This window comes from Ambystoma mexicanum, chromosome 4p, assembly GCF_040938575.1.
Source record: "Ambystoma mexicanum isolate Mex_15411 chromosome 4p, UKY_AmexF1_1, whole genome shotgun sequence".
In the NCBI taxonomy this organism is placed as follows: domain Eukaryota; kingdom Metazoa; phylum Chordata; class Amphibia; order Caudata; family Ambystomatidae; genus Ambystoma; species Ambystoma mexicanum.
This window is the reverse complement of record NC_090927.1, coordinates 964,540,407-964,556,080: the sequence shown is the minus strand read 5'-3', so window position 1 is coordinate 964,556,080 and position 15,674 is coordinate 964,540,407. Positions and strand designations below refer to the sequence as shown.

At 47.6% G+C, this 15,674-nt stretch overlaps 1 protein-coding gene across 5 annotated transcripts in view; it reads right to left on the bottom strand.

Moving 5' to 3' along the window:
* The window catches only part of MCHR2 (melanin concentrating hormone receptor 2), a 2,016,060-nt gene that overhangs the window by 1,223,912 nt on the left and 776,474 nt on the right, over nucleotides 1–15,674 (bottom strand). The window lies entirely within an intron of this gene.

The window sequence follows — 15,674 nt, the reverse complement described above, 5'->3', positions numbered from 1 at the left end:
TTTGAGTCAGAGGGTGAGGAGGCCGACTTATCTCCCATATAGGTTGGGCCGTGCAGGCGTTGAGCCCATGAAGGTTTTTTTTTTATCTCGACATCATTGCATGTGGGTGTTGAGGTGCACCCTGTACCTCCCCCCTCCTGTTCCCCCCCCCGGTCTTATGTGGCCATTTTTGATTTTTATAGTTAGTTTAATTAGTTAATATAGTTTAAAATTGCTTGTCTATTGTGCATTTATGTGACGGTGTGGTGCTTTGTGGTTTTTGAAAGCATCCACTGTCTGTTCCTGCTGGGCCCTTCAAGCTTGTCTCCTCGTGTATGTGTTTACAGCTTGGGGTCCTGACTCACATATGCCACTCCTGCTTCCCCTATCCATGGGCTTGCAAGGATGGTTCGGTGTTACAGCCATTTACACAATGCATTGGACTTTCATCATATCTGTGGGCTGTCTGCTGCTGTACTACTTGTGTTAACACCCCTAGTGGGGATTTTGTATGCTTTCTCCATAGCATGTATGCAATCAATTTTGGTGAGTAGATTATTGATATGTCCATTTATTGATGTTGATGTATGTTCTTTTCTTGCCTATATATGTGCTTGATGCACTTCATGCTGTAGACAGTAGCCTGCACCCTTTGGCTGTCAAAGTCACACTGATGGTGGGAGGAGGTCGGATTCAGGTCTCAGACATGGCCCAGTGACAACCAGCATGAAGACACACACACAGGAAAATGTCCAGCCTAATAAAAAGCTTTTATGCCCTTTCTGCAGGAAATTGAGCCTCTAGACTGCCTTTCGCAGCAGACACAGGGCCAAGAACTACAAAAACCTGTCCACGTTGGGTGATTCACACGTGCGCATGTGTGCACAAGCAGAAGCACAGGGCTTGTGCTCAGACGTCTGACATTAGCAGACGTGTTTCCAGGAGCTCCAAGCAAGGTGAGCAGCACGAGTGACCACACCCCAGACGACCTTCCTCCAGGCCCAGGCACTGCATGCTAAGTAGCGCCAGTGCTGGGGAGCTTGGCCAGGCATTGGGGAAGATGCGCAGAGTACAGCTAAGCCACATTGAGGACCAAATGGCATGTAGCTTTCAAAGTTGTTAGGGGCACACACAGGGGGCGTCACCCATATCCTCGAGTCCCCCCTGCTCCATAGAAGCTAAGTTATTAGAGCAGTAGCGTTCCTAGCCAGAAACTAATTCAGCACATGGTGGGCACCCAGCAACGCACAGACTCAAGTGCAGTGCATATCATTTGCATATGCAAATTGCCACATGTGCTACCTATGGACATTCGCGGCTGCCAGAACACAACTTGTACTGAAGTCGCACCTCGCCACATGCGTCTAGCAGCTCACCAAAGGACCATTGTATCCTGTGTGATCCTTGACACATTGCTCTTCCATTTACTGCGAGGCCACATGCGGATGCCTTACCGCATTGACAGTGTATGACCCATCATGGGGGCAAGCAAAAGTATACGAACAAAGCAGTAGACAAGAGGGTTTCTTTGGGGAGGAGTCACTAAGTTTGACGCATGAATGGTGTTGTGTGTGAGGTGAAAACACACACAGAACAGTAACTCACACTCTCTTTGTAGCATTGAACTGCTCCTGTTACCGGACCTGAGAGCACGCAGGCAGGAAGCCAGCACTCACCCCAGAGATAAGTCTCTCTTTGGCTTGCATTTGACCCATTTTGTACAATGTGCATGAAGAACATTGTTTCTCTGATTGAGTATGTGTTATAGTCAATAGTTGTATTTTGTCTTTGGCCTACTTTCCCTTGCCCATCTACCTCCCCTCTCCTGACCCTCTTTCCGGTTATCCTGAATACCGATGCCTATCCATACAACGGATCCCTAACCCTCTTTCCCCACCGGGGTCTCGGAGGCCGGTGCAAGTTTTACCTTGCAGACACCCAGACCAAGGTGGGGTGGTTGGTTCATGCCACTCCTGTGCCTGGAGACCGGAGCTGTGACACTAACCATCAGTTGTTGCAACCTCATTGATTATTGTGTACTAAAAATTCTACCCTTCCTGTTGAACCATTGTTGAACTGTGCTACCTGGGTTGTACTTCTATCATTCTGCTTGGACTTGTACTTGGCAATTTTCAGCGACTTCTATTCATCTACTGGAGACTCTTCAAGGGTTTTTTGTGGCTACATGGTTTGGGAGTTTGGCTCCTTGGAGTTCTCTGTGATTTGGTATTTTTACCAGTCAAGGTGGCCTTTGAGGGGGCTGGGCCCTATTTACACGCAAGGTAGAACATGGAAACCAAGGGATAGGGGGATCCTGAAGCCAAGTAGACTAGAAGGGAGAAGGCAATGGACCCCAGACACAGTTCATCAGAAGGTCATGGTGATGTGTCATTGAGGGAGGGCCTTTTGTTGTGGGACAGTATGCTTGGGCTACAATGTTTGGGCACTCTCTGAAATTCTAATTGTGGGATACTATGTGCATGATGTGTTCTGCTGGTCAATGGCTGTTCCTGTGTTGTGTTTACTTTTCAGGTGCCAGTGGATTGTTGTGGTTTGACATGTTGGGGTGTACACATGGGCAATGTTCACATGTGATGTGTATGGGACACTGAGGGTCACTTGATTTCACATGCATGTATTGAGTGCATGTCCCTACTGACACACACACTTACACAATGCTCCACCACACATACAACCACCCTTCCATGCCCACACGTGCACACAGATTGCCTTCTCTGGCATGCTGTGACCCTCGAGTGCATGATCACTTACCATTTGGGGATCATGTACATGCGTCAGTAGGTTATTTTTGTTGCTTGCCCTTTTTATATGATGTTCAAAGTGTATCTCCAGCACAATGGCTGCTCACTGTGCTGTGTGCTGAGCAGTGTGTTGCAGGAGACACGCACAGCACATGGGTTAGGGATTAGCGAATTTGGCTTGGCCAATGTGCATGACAACAGGCATTCAGTGTTTTGTTGATGGTACCACTGGTGGCACGCATTTGTGATTGACTTTGTATGTGTGGCAGGTTGTTGGTCAGTCATTTCATCTGATTCCATGTCAGATGTGATTGTCTTGGGTCTCTTTCCATTCATCACATGTCACATCGTATCTAATTGGTCATGTGTTGGGCTTTTGCTGTTGCATGCCATGGTGTGGGTGACAAGGGTGATGTGGGTTGGGACCGTTTGGGTGAAATACCAGTGATTGTCATGGCCTGTTCTGCAGGGGGGCCGTGTGATACACACCTTGCATGTGTTCCTTTTGGTCACACAGGATTGGTTATGTTTAAGTAGCTAGGGATGCACACAATGTAGCACTTCCGTGGCAACATTCTCATGGTGGTAAGGTTGTGACAGTTGACTGTCTCTTTATCATCATCGATTGTCACCTGGCATGTGCCAGGCCTGTGTGCATTCCGCAGGGGTGGGAGTTTAGGTGAAAAATGTGGCCATAAGCTGGGTCCGGGCTGCCTCGCCACGTGCCCTTTCCCCTCCCATGGGCAGCACCTGTGCCTGTGGTTGGGGATGTGGGGGCACCACCATGTCCACCGGTACGTCCCGCCATGTTGCAACATTGTGCAGGACACATGCTGCCACAATGATCCTGCACGCTACTGGGGGTGCATATAGTGGCTTCCCGCCAGAGCGGTCAAAAAAGCGAAAGAGTGATTTGAGCACTCTGAATGTGCGCTCCACTATGCCCCTGGTTACAATATGGGCAGCGTTGTATCTTACTTGGGGCGGTGTGGTGGGGTTCCGTATTGGCGTCATCATGTGGTTGCCTAAAGGGTAGGCACTGTCCCCTGTGGAGGTGATAATGGTTGTGATTAGTTGAGTTTGTGTATTTGTCTGTGTGTGACATGCATGCATGTGCACAGGCATTTGTACTCACCTAGGAGCCATGTGTCGTCATGCTTCCCAGCTTCCAGTTCCTGGCTCAGGGCAGACATTCTGTATATGAAACTGTCATGGGTAGACCCAGGGTAGTTTGCATAGACAGAGGTGATGATTCCCTTGGCATCACATACAACCTGCACGTTGTTGGAATGCCAGTGCTTGCGGTTTTGATAGATGTGCTCAGTGGCCCTAGGTGGACGTAGGGCCACATGGGTGCAATCTATGGCACTGAGCACTTTGGGGAAGTGTGCCACCCTGTAAAAGTCCTGGACCATGGCCTGCCTTTCTGCGGGTGTTCTGGGCATGTATATGTGCCTGCGGACTGAGGGGCGCGCAGTCATTATTGCCAACACCTGGTGTAGGCAGCGTGACTGCGTGGCCTGTGAGGCACCCCCAACTATGGCAGTTGTATGCTGAAATGACCCAGTGGCCAAAAAATACAGGACATGGAGCACCTTCTCCAAGGGGCTCAATGCTTGGGAGCACAGGGTGGGTGATGTAAGGTCATCTTCCCACTCCCTGACCAGGTCTACGATGATACGAGGTGGAAACCTATACCTGCCATAGACCTGGTTGTCAGGCATCCCAAAAAGGCTGATATGGGGCAAAAAAATGCGGGCCTGGCTATTCTCCTCCTGCGGCGTCCCACGATCAGTGCTGCGACAAATGGGGCATTCATTGTAGCTGTATATACGTGTTTGTTGTTTGCGTGCACTTTTATGTGCCTTTGTGTGGCAGACGTGTTGATGCCTGCACGCGTCTTTTGGCATGCGCGGGTTTCCCGTATTCGATTCCATGAATACATGTAGTTTGCTTGCGTGTGGGCGTTCAGTGTATTTCCCAACAGTACTTCCCCAGTTATGCCCTCATTTTCACGCGTTGTTACCCATTCCGCATGTTCCGTCCCGTTTTCTGCCCCCTTTTGGTGTGTGCGCTACACGTTGTGCGCTTTAGCTGTGTGCGTCCATGCACAGCGGTTGGGATGTTGCAATGACGTGTGCGGCCTGTGTGCGCTACCCGTGGATTTGGCGCACGTCCCTTGTTAAACACACGCAGGTCCTTCCATGAATTGCATGCGTGCGCTTGCTTTTTCACGATTGCGCCAGCTTGCGCCACATTTTTCGGTGCACATTTGTTCCATGAATCGGACCCTAAACCTCTAGTTCACCAGTGCTCGGTCAGACAAACTCATTCTGTGCTGAAATCCACCCTGTCTTTCCTTTCCCTGTGGGAATTCACGCATCTGCTCTGCACTGGAGGCTGCACACTGCCTGCGCAAGTAGCAGGGACTTCTTTCATGTTCATGAGATGTGCTAGGCGCTCGGAGTCACCTGACTTCATAAACATAGCGGCAATACATTCTTTGAAGGTTAATCACCTGTTGTCGCTAAAAGCTATTTTTTATTTCTATCACACCCCTAATTCAATCTAACGAAATTAGTTCCCTGATTGAACGCAGGCCTTTGCTAATTATTACTAAGATTACGCTTTTCTAAAGATTAGCATCTTTCTAATTATATGAGTAGGAACATTACTTGCTGTAATTTGAATTAACCCTTTAAGTGTGGACATTTTTTTACTTCAAATGCCAAGCTCTGCTTTCATATTGAGTTTTATTTAACTGTATGACCTGAGGGGCCATACTAATCATACAGTACCGGCCACTGATAAACCCTGCTTCCATTGGGAAATATGGCCCCCACGCGGAAAATTCAGCGGAAGCCATACGACACAAACATGTACCCATAAATGTGTTAGCTCTGGTTTGAAAGCACAGCACCACCAATAAGGGTTGAACTAGTCAATTGCAACCGGCTGAAATGGCAGAATTTGTGCCGGTAGAAAAATGACTGGTAGTATGAAATCTGCAGAACTAAATGATGGAGTTCACATGGTACATGTGATGAAGGGCACATTGGGTGCACAACCTAGCCTAGTCATTAGGCTAGGGGAGAGGCCACGTTTGGGCAGGGGAGAGGGAAATGACGTTGGGTTAGGGTGAGGTTCCGGGGCAGAGCACAGTTAGTATTAAGTTGTTGGCGAATAAAGTAAGACGCATGTGTACCGGCTGTGTCTGAATGTTTGCTGCGTCACATTCGGAGCGGCCCTCTATTGATACCAGCTGGGCCATTACATTAGCGATGAACGGGGAAGAGCCCATCCATCAGTTCCCGCCATCAGTTCCCGTTCCGCGCAATAAGTCCAGGTGGTGTGGTGGGCCGCCAGAAGACCATGTGCACCGGACCTGCATGACCATAAAAACATGTTGCGGCGTGAGCGTGGCGAAATCCGATGCTGGAAGGCCGGCAGAGGTAAGCGGCTCATCAGGCGGGGTACAGTCGAGCACGCGAAGTGAGTCGGTGCACCTCCTGCTGCCTCCCTCCCCTCCGCGTAAGCCCATTAAGAGGAGAGTGCCACCCGGGAAACTAACAGCTGATCAGACAGGTGAAGCCGTGTGCGCAAAGCGCAACCTGGGGACATTACTGGCATGCCCCAGTGAAAGCTGTCTATAGCCAGCAGCTTTAACAGGAAAGCACACGAACCCCTGCGCTCACAGTGAAAAAATCAAAGGCAGTACCTACATTCCCAAAGATGAGGCTGGTGCTTTCCTACACATGCACTGCAGCAGAAAAGCAAAACGGGCATCAGAACAAATGGACAGATTGTGGGAACCAAAAGGAAACACTCAGGAAAACGATGCTGTTGTCTCAAAGAAGACACTGACCGACAAGGCTGATCAGCCTGTGTATGTGCATAGAGAACGAGGCAGCACCATAAAATTGACCAATCACGCACCTTCACAGCACCAGTAAGACAACTTCAACATTTCAGACAATGAGGAACCGGCAACAGTGTCACAAAGGCCGTCGGATGCCCTTCAGCAACCAACAGGTGAGCCACAACTCATGCAACTGCCCCCTAAATTTGACTTGTGCAACACCAGCAATTTGAGGCCAAGATGGGTGTAATAGCTCAGAGACCTTTAAGTTCCATGTAGGAGCAATGGGTCTCACCGACGACACAAGGATGAAGAACATGCTCTCACTCGCAGCGGGCCCGGCAGTGAGGTACATCACAGGAGAACTACTTGACACAGAGATGGCATTGTTCCGAGACTTACATGGAACACTGTCTAACTATTTTGCACCCCACACAAATGTATACCATGAGAGGCACATCTTTCACACGACATGCAAGGAAAAGGGTGAAGCTCTCGACAATTTTGTAATGAGACTGCGCATTACGAATTCCACTGGTACTCCAACAATGAAGCGTTGCGCCCTCAGGTCTTTGCAGTATGCGAATCGCAGGCATTCCGAAATAAATTGTTACAGAAACAATGCTCCCTTGAGGAAATCCTTGCGCTTGCCTGCATGGAAACCGCCATCGATCAGCAAATGGACAATATGAACAAAGTGACCATTCACCCCCTATGGGCAGGAGGTGAGAGGGTACACAAACTCATGACGACCACCAGCAGTGCCCCCAGATGCGGAGACGCCATGTGCTTTAAGTCTGGCTATGAATAACCTCATGTAGGCGTGTCCTCAGCGCACGAGCAGAAGTGCACAGCCTGTGGAGGTGAAGATCATTTTCGGGCTGTCTGCAAGAATGCCCCGCTACCTCCACAAGGGAGAAGAAGGCCAAAGGAGAGGTAGAGAGTTGCACAGACCAGGCCGCACGCAGCAAGGGCCAGCAGTGAAGCAAGAAGATACAGAGTGGAGGACCATGAGAGCACCAGGTCGTACCCCCAGGGGGAGCGCTGAACATCGGACGGACAAGGACAGTGGCGATCCAGACATGTCCGATACATAGAGGAGCGGTCACCATCAAACAGTGACTCTGTGTCATCTACAGATTACCAAATAAAGAAGGGCTACATGTGGACACTAAATAACAACGTGGCCAAGGAGCACAGTCTGACATTAATCATGCACGTCAATGACACCCCTGCTGAGTTCCTCATCAACAGAGGGGCCACGGTCAACATCCTGAGTGAGGAGGTATATAACAGTCCACACAAGTGGTTGTGGACGCAAGCCGAGTCGGCCTGGGTTCCTGGGGGCCACTCAACAAGACTGAGACAATCAACACCACCACTTCATTGTGGCATATGACAGCAGGAGCCTAACGCACACTGAGCAAGAATACTCACAGGCTGAGAGAGAGCTTGGTCGTTGTGTGGGCCTGTGAGTATTTCCGTCTATTCATGTAAGGGAAAGCTTTCACAGTTGTTACAGACCACTAGGCCCTCCTGGCTATTTTCGGCAACCCGAAGGCCAGTATGCCTCAGAAAATTGTGGGGCCTGCGGTTCCTGGACTACAAATTCACCATCATCCACTGACCAGGGAAAGAAGGAAACCCAGCTGACAAACTGTCTAGGAACCCGACGGGTCCGGCGGTGGCCGTCCTGTCCATCACAGATGTGTACCTCAACTACGTAGTTAACCACATGCAACCCTTCCCAGTGGACTGGGCCACACTCAGGAGTGATTCAGAACATGATCTGGCCTTGCAAATCATTTCTGGCTGTTTATCTAGGGGAAAGTGAAACATGCCAGGGTGCAGGCAAAGAGTCAGGCTGAGGCTGTACAGGACGAAGTACATAGCCTGGAGCTGGTGTAGGATGAGCTTACAGTGGTTGAGGACCACATAGTCATGAAAGGGTGTAAAGTCATGCTACCCAGCACACTCCAACAGAGAGTCGTCCATCTCGCTCCTGAGGGGCACAGGGGGGTGGTGTCCATAAAATGGCTGCTAAGGCAGAAGGTCTGGTTCCCAAAGCTGGATGCCATGGTGACCAGAACTGCACCAGATGTTGCGTAGTTGCACCACCATCCCACCCCAGCCCTCTACACATATCCCCACTCCCTGAGGGATTGTGGGAGGAACAGGCCATGGACTTCTTTGGGCGACTGCGGGATGGGTCACACGTGTTAGTGTTGATTGATGAACATTCCCTTTTCGCAGAAGCTCAGATTATCGGGTCTACCTCTGTCACCAGTGTTATACCTGTGCTGGATCGAATGCTCTCAACCTATAGCATCCTCAAAGTAATTGAATCTGACAATGAACCTTCATTCACTAACCAGGACATTGCTAACTTTGCAAGGTACATGAGCTTTCAACACAGAAGGTTCACGCCATTATGGCCACACGCCAACAGAATTGCAGAACGTGTTATGGCAAATGGCAAATGGTCCCTGCAGGTGACCAACATCACCAACAGCCCATTCAAACAATCTCTTTACCAACTACTCCGGGAGTACAGTTACACCCCGCATAGCACCACAGGAGTGTGTCCAGCGGACCTCATGTTTGGGAGGACCATCCGCACACGCCTACCTGAAGACCCGAGTACTCATCCCACGAGCCTGTTAGAACAACAAGCCAGGGCTCGTGACCAGGTAGAAAAGTACAAAATGAAGGACAGGGCGGAAACCAGACGAGGAGCTAAGGAAAGCACCTTAGAGGTGAGAGAACAAGTGGTGGGCTGGCAGCTGAGGTTTTTGCAAGGAGGATCCTTAATTTGCTCTGGAGCGGCTGATAATAACTGACAAAAGAGTAACAATGCTGACAGCTCAAGGGGGGTCTCGCAAGGCAATCACCCAAAACATCTTGCACTTTAGCAGATGCCCTAACAAGGACATGAGGCCGTGGGACCCTACCCGGGTTGATCGGCAGGACTCTGACTCCGTTAAGTCATATCTAGGGGATGGAGAGATGTCCACGAATGAAGAGGAACCAATCATACCATGGCTTGATCCCGTTCAAGCACTGTCTGGACAAGAGAGACACACTCAGCGGTCTCGCATAAAACTCTGCAGACTGAACAAGGACATGGGGTAACCCTATTATCTAGAGTGTTAAAAAGGGGGAGATGTGATGTCAGGCACATTGGGTGCCCAGCCTAGCCTAGTAGTTAGGCTAGGGGAGGGGCCACTTTTGGGCAGGGGTGAGGGCCTGGGGCAGAGCACAGGTATGATTAAGTTGTTGGCGAATAAAGTAATTTATTTATTTATTTATTGCCCGCTTGTTAGGCGCTTATACAGCAAGTACATACTGTTTCAAAGTGCCCAAGTAAGACGCATGGAGACCGGCTGGTTTGAGTGTTTGTTGTGTCACATGTAGAGTGGTCTTCCATTGATTCTTACCAGCTGGGCCATTACAGTACATACAGCTTGATTTTTTACCAACATCAGCTAAACTTGAAACAAGTGGTAAAATTAACTCTGGGTAGAAAAAAACGAATCTGGCGGTGTACGCTATAGACATGTTAAACCTCTATCCTCAAAATTGCGGAAGTCCGAGGTAGTGGCACACACACCAGAGAAGGCCCACAGTATCAATATCCATCAGCATCTAAGGTCACAGCAGTGCTGCAAGAGACGTAATTAAGGGGGGACCATTACACAGAACTCTCCAAACTACAAGGTAAGAAAACCTAACTATAAAGTACAAATGTGAAAAACAGGAATGGCACAGTCAAATATTGCACATGTGCCCCTATACAACACACAAAAGACGTAAGCACCCACATGTAATTTTTTGTGTGTCTCTCAAAATGAAAGGTTTCAAAATATTAAACCTGGTCATCAAGTAAACCATGAAGAATCACAAAAAATGACCATTTTCATCAGCAACATGGATGCATGAAACAAACAAAATGAACACTCATGCTTTGTGTGCTCATGCACTCACAAACCACAACACAAAAAAAACACTCCATCCTGTTACATGTAAATAGCATGCCAATACCCACCCAAAATCTCTGCAGCCATTCAGTGCTATTTATCGGGAGCTCATGTCTCGCGTTTGCCTTCAGAGACATGTGGTACACATAATAAAAATTCAAACCACAGTGCAAGGAACGAAAACCATGCAAAAACAACCATCCTCATACAACTCTGAATAATATGCAAGGACTGAAAAATATCTCAAACATCAATCTGCACAATTCTTTGCATGGGTGACCAGCACTACGGTCTTATTTATGTTGTATTTATTTTTTGCTTGTTAGGTGCTTATACAGGAAGTAAATACTGTTTCAAGGTGCCCACAGGGCATCAGGTAGGGGACAAGGGGATGTGAAAACAATTTCAAAACATAATAAATATTAAATACAGTGGGGGGGGATTGAACCTACTATGCCTTTTGAGTGTTCAGAATGTGCAAGTGCAGAAGGGAGGGGGAATGGTATAGGTGCTGGTGGGTGAGCAACAGGTGAAGTGTAATGTAAGGTAAGTGCGAACCTCCAGGTTGGACTGTTAGTCTGAGGATAGACAGAAGCTGGGACGATTTGGTGTGGTAGGTCAGGCCCACGAGGATGCATAAGGGCCCTGAACCGAAAACAAGCAACTGTGAGATTAGCAGAGGAGAGTAGGGGGAAGGAGGAGGTAAGGAGGAACATCTTGAGGAGCTTCCTGCTTAAGACGAAGAGCGAGTGGGAGGCACTTCCAAAGAAGGGAGTCAGTTGAGGAAGGAGATCGACCTCCTGCGCCTCTGTTTTGCGAAACGCTTTACACACAAAGAGTTGGTGCCAGATGAGAACAGGGGTCGAGAGGGGGAATATTTAGTAAGAGAGAATTGCAGATAGTGTAGTACCCAGCCCCAGACAGCCTTGTGGATGATGCAGAAGTTGTAGACTGCCATGATACATGACAGTAAATGCAACATAATCAAATCACATATTTCAACAACCCAAATTTGCAACAGAACACATCAAAAGAAATGTGCAAGTGGACAACCAACTTGAGAACCAACAGCCTCTGCTCAGTAAGCCTGGGCAATGCTGAATCACCTGATTTCCACTGTATTTGGGTCATTCGGGTTTGGCAGAACCATTAAGAGAAGTGGGTGACAGATTTGGGTTAACGTTATGACAATTCATTCTGATGAAATGTTGCTTTAAACATTGGATTGAAGAAGTCAGAAATGTTCCGGCCAGCACATGTTCAAAGGAAACAAAGTATAAAGTTATTGGAACTGGTTGGCGTGCATTCGTGGGAGTGCAACGGCGAGTGAAGACACGCAGACAGGCTTCCTCAGTGATCACAGAGATTACCATGCTCCAGCTCGCTATATTATGCTGGTCTGAATTTCTTCCTTCCCCATTGGTCTATAGACTGAAAGTACGCCCCCCCGCCAGAAAGGATTCAAATTGGGAGTTTGCGTGCGTTCACACACATGCATTTGTGGGAGTGCATCAGCAAGTGCAGAAACGTAGACGTGCGTGAGGCGATTTCTGGTACTTATGTTTTGATGGATAAGCCTTTTATTTTTGACTAAAGCATTTGCTATTGAGGGCCTACCCTTGCCCTACCCCCGAGTCGTACTCGATAGCAGCTCCCTCCATGACCATATTAGCTTCAATAAGTAACATTTATATTGAATGCAACTCTATACATTGCTTTGATGAAAATACTAAGCAACAAAGATGTGGCTTACACAGTGCTGCTTCTTGCACGGGGAAACACGCCTGCGGTCCTACGCGTGGCACTTTTGGTTCAAACTTTACTACCCCATGTACCAAAAAATACAAAAAGGATAAAAGTGGTACACAGAATGATACTAGACCGACAATTACGGATTACTTTAATAATAGTGGAAACTCACCAGGAAAACTGGCAACTGAAGATGTTCTCCTCAAAAGAGATACAAGCAAGCCAGCTAAAAGCTGTTCTCCCATGATTGACAGTAATGGATTGCTCCTTAATTTATGCTTAAGCTTGCAGCAAAACTCTCTTGGGCGTAATAGCACAAGTTATGACAACATTATAGGCTCTAACCTTTCTGCAAGCGCTGATCTGGAGAAGCTCGTGTCAATTGCAGAGTATTCATTTTGTCAAGATGGCAGCGTGGAGGAAGCTACAATATTAAGTAATCTTTTATCATTGGGGCTAAATAAGGAAACACATTGTCCTTCCTCTTCCTTGAACACTATCACTTCAAAACTAGATGCATTATTCCTTCTCTGCACGAAATTGGCGCAAGAGCAGTGTGAGCTGAAATGGATCTTAGCCCTTGTTGTGGATAATATGATTGATTCCAATTCTACTTCTTGCATAAAGACTAGTTCTGTTTCGGGTGTTAATAGTGTATCCTCATCACAAATGCACACTCTGTCCAGGGAGGATAGCTCAGCGGCAACGTGCTCGCCTTGGAAGAAAGGCGTCACGAAGCAACGCAGGTTTGATCCCCGGGTCCGCGCTTAGAACCCTCTGGGTATTTAAGAGCATTAGCCCTTGTTGTGGATAATTTGATTGATTCCAATTCTACTTCTTGCATAAAGACTAGTTCTGTTTCGGGTGTTAATAGTGTATCCTCATCACAAATGCACACTCTGTCCAGGGAGGATAGCTCAGCGGCAACGTGCTCGCCTTGGAAGAAAGGCGTCACGAAGCAACGCAGGTTTGATCCCCGGGTCCGTGCTTAGAACCCTCTGGGTATTTAAGAGCATTATAAATACACAACTAAGACAAAAAAACAATTACGCAACTAAAAAAAGAATTCCTGTAACAGCGCCTCGATGCCCGCGGCTTTAAAAATGCAAAAAATAAATGAATAGTAACCCTTCTTGCACTCAGGATAGTGCTTCTATCTTGCCCACAACTGCGCCGGTTCCCAGTATAAAGGCTTTCATGCCTATGCTGTCTGTAGATGTGGCCGGTTGAAGTAACTGCTGAGACAGAGGAGGATGCAGTTGAATCCCCATGTATTGAGCAATCTTTACTTAATAGTCCCGCTAAAGCCCTTAAAAAGAGGTGGAATAAATGACAGCAATCTACCCCCCCCCCAGCCGCCAAAACAAACGGGTTGAGTTCTTAAAATCACCCATAACCAAAATTGCACAGAAAAATGCTGCCCCAAAGCAACCACTTCAACTACTGGACATTTCATAATTTCAAATGAACTAAAAGACGGCTCTACTAGACAGGCCCTGTTACAGGGCCCTCTCAATAAATGGATCTGATCTTCCTGTTCTCTTCCTTCAAAAATGGACACAACCTCTACTCAGACTGAAACAAGCCATGTGGCCTCGATTGTGGAGCGGGTCAACTTTGAAAGATCACAGACTTCTTCACACAATACTTCTGACCGCTCTAACGGTTTCAGTTCCCCCCTGATACTTCGCTTAGATTCAACACTGGGGTGGAAGAAGTTGCTTGCTACAGTCGGGACATGCAGCCTGGCAACACAAATCCCCCCACAGACATTACTTGGTGGATTGGCTGAAAATAAATCAAAATTGTAGAGATGAACCGCATCATCTGTGAGCCCATTCTTAAACCGCTCATGTCTTCTTGAATTATTGCACTACATTCATGATCTGCGCATTATTTCATCAGAAGGATATTGAATGCCTTGAAGTGCCTACTGTGACTAGTTTAACTAATTGTGTACTGTTATCTCTCGTCTCTCCCATTGTGGCAGAGCTGATTTTGCATGAGATGGGTTTTGAGGTTTCAGCTTTTCCTCTTGCTTTGCAGCCAGCTTGTTGTACTGTGTTGCAACACATGTCTATAGGCCACGTGAGAGAGTATACAAATACTAAATACACCACTGGTCCTTTTACATCTGTAGTAAATGGGCAGGGTCTAACACATGCACAGCCCAGTTTACCTATCTCCTTTCGCTGAAGGTGTTCCTTTTCATGTTCTTTCATGGAACTCATGGCACCACCATTCATTTCTTACCAACGTGAGGGGTCGAGCTAAGATAATGCAGGTGCATCTTTTTTTTGCTTCAGGAGACCTCGCTAACCTCGCCATTTGATATGGTTGGCTACTCTCTTATTTTCCGTCTGTCCTCTCCCCGATAGCAGGTCGTCCTAAAGGGGGCTTATGCATTGGAGCTAAAAGTTAACATTCTTGGGGCCATCTTTCTGGCATTAGAGACATGACAATTTCCTTTCGGCCTTGTTACCCGATTTTCCGCTGGTTTGAGGGGGTACGATGATGGTGACTCAATACGATCCTCCTGGGGGTAGCATCATGGATGATCTTATGGAAGTGGTGATGGATACTTTATGGGCGTGGTCTGCTTAGTCGCATAAAGGGGGCATTATACTTACTGGGGACTTTAATGCTGTCTGTTCATTGGGGGCACTGCGGGCTGGTGGGAGCGAGCATAAATCTTTGGCATTAAAAAAGGGAAAGAAGTGGTTGGAGCTACTAGCTGAATTTGATTTATGCCCTCTTGTTAATAAGGATCTTGAAACTTATTCAACTTGGTCCAATGGTGTGTACAGTAGCTGTATTGAATACATTTTTGTCAACCCAACAATCTTGGACTTGTTTCCTGAGCTTCGGGTTTGCCGGGTAGACATGAGTGACCACGCAATGCTCTGCATGAAATGCAGTACCTGCGTGGTAAAGGCTCATGATACATTGCACTATAACCCAGAAGTTTGACATTCAGGGGAACCGTCTTTTGTGGTCTCCTACTAATATTCATAATTTCTATGTGTTCTTGACACGTAGTGGGAAGTCCTGCGGCGACATGATGTGGGACAGCAATTAGAACTTCAAATTGATGATGAACGTATATTGGTCATCAGAATGTAGACTTCATGTTAGTAGCAGGACACTTGTAAGCCTGGGGTCGTATACGATCTAGTCATAGCCAATAAGATAAAAGAACCGAATACCCGGCTCTGCCAAATTAGGAGAAGCTGGGCCTCATTACGAGGTAGTAGGTAGCCATGGTGCTGTTTGCACCATGGCTACCCCCTTACCTCATTCCGGGTCCGGGTTCTCGGAATAGGGATTTACCGGGTCATTCCAACCTTG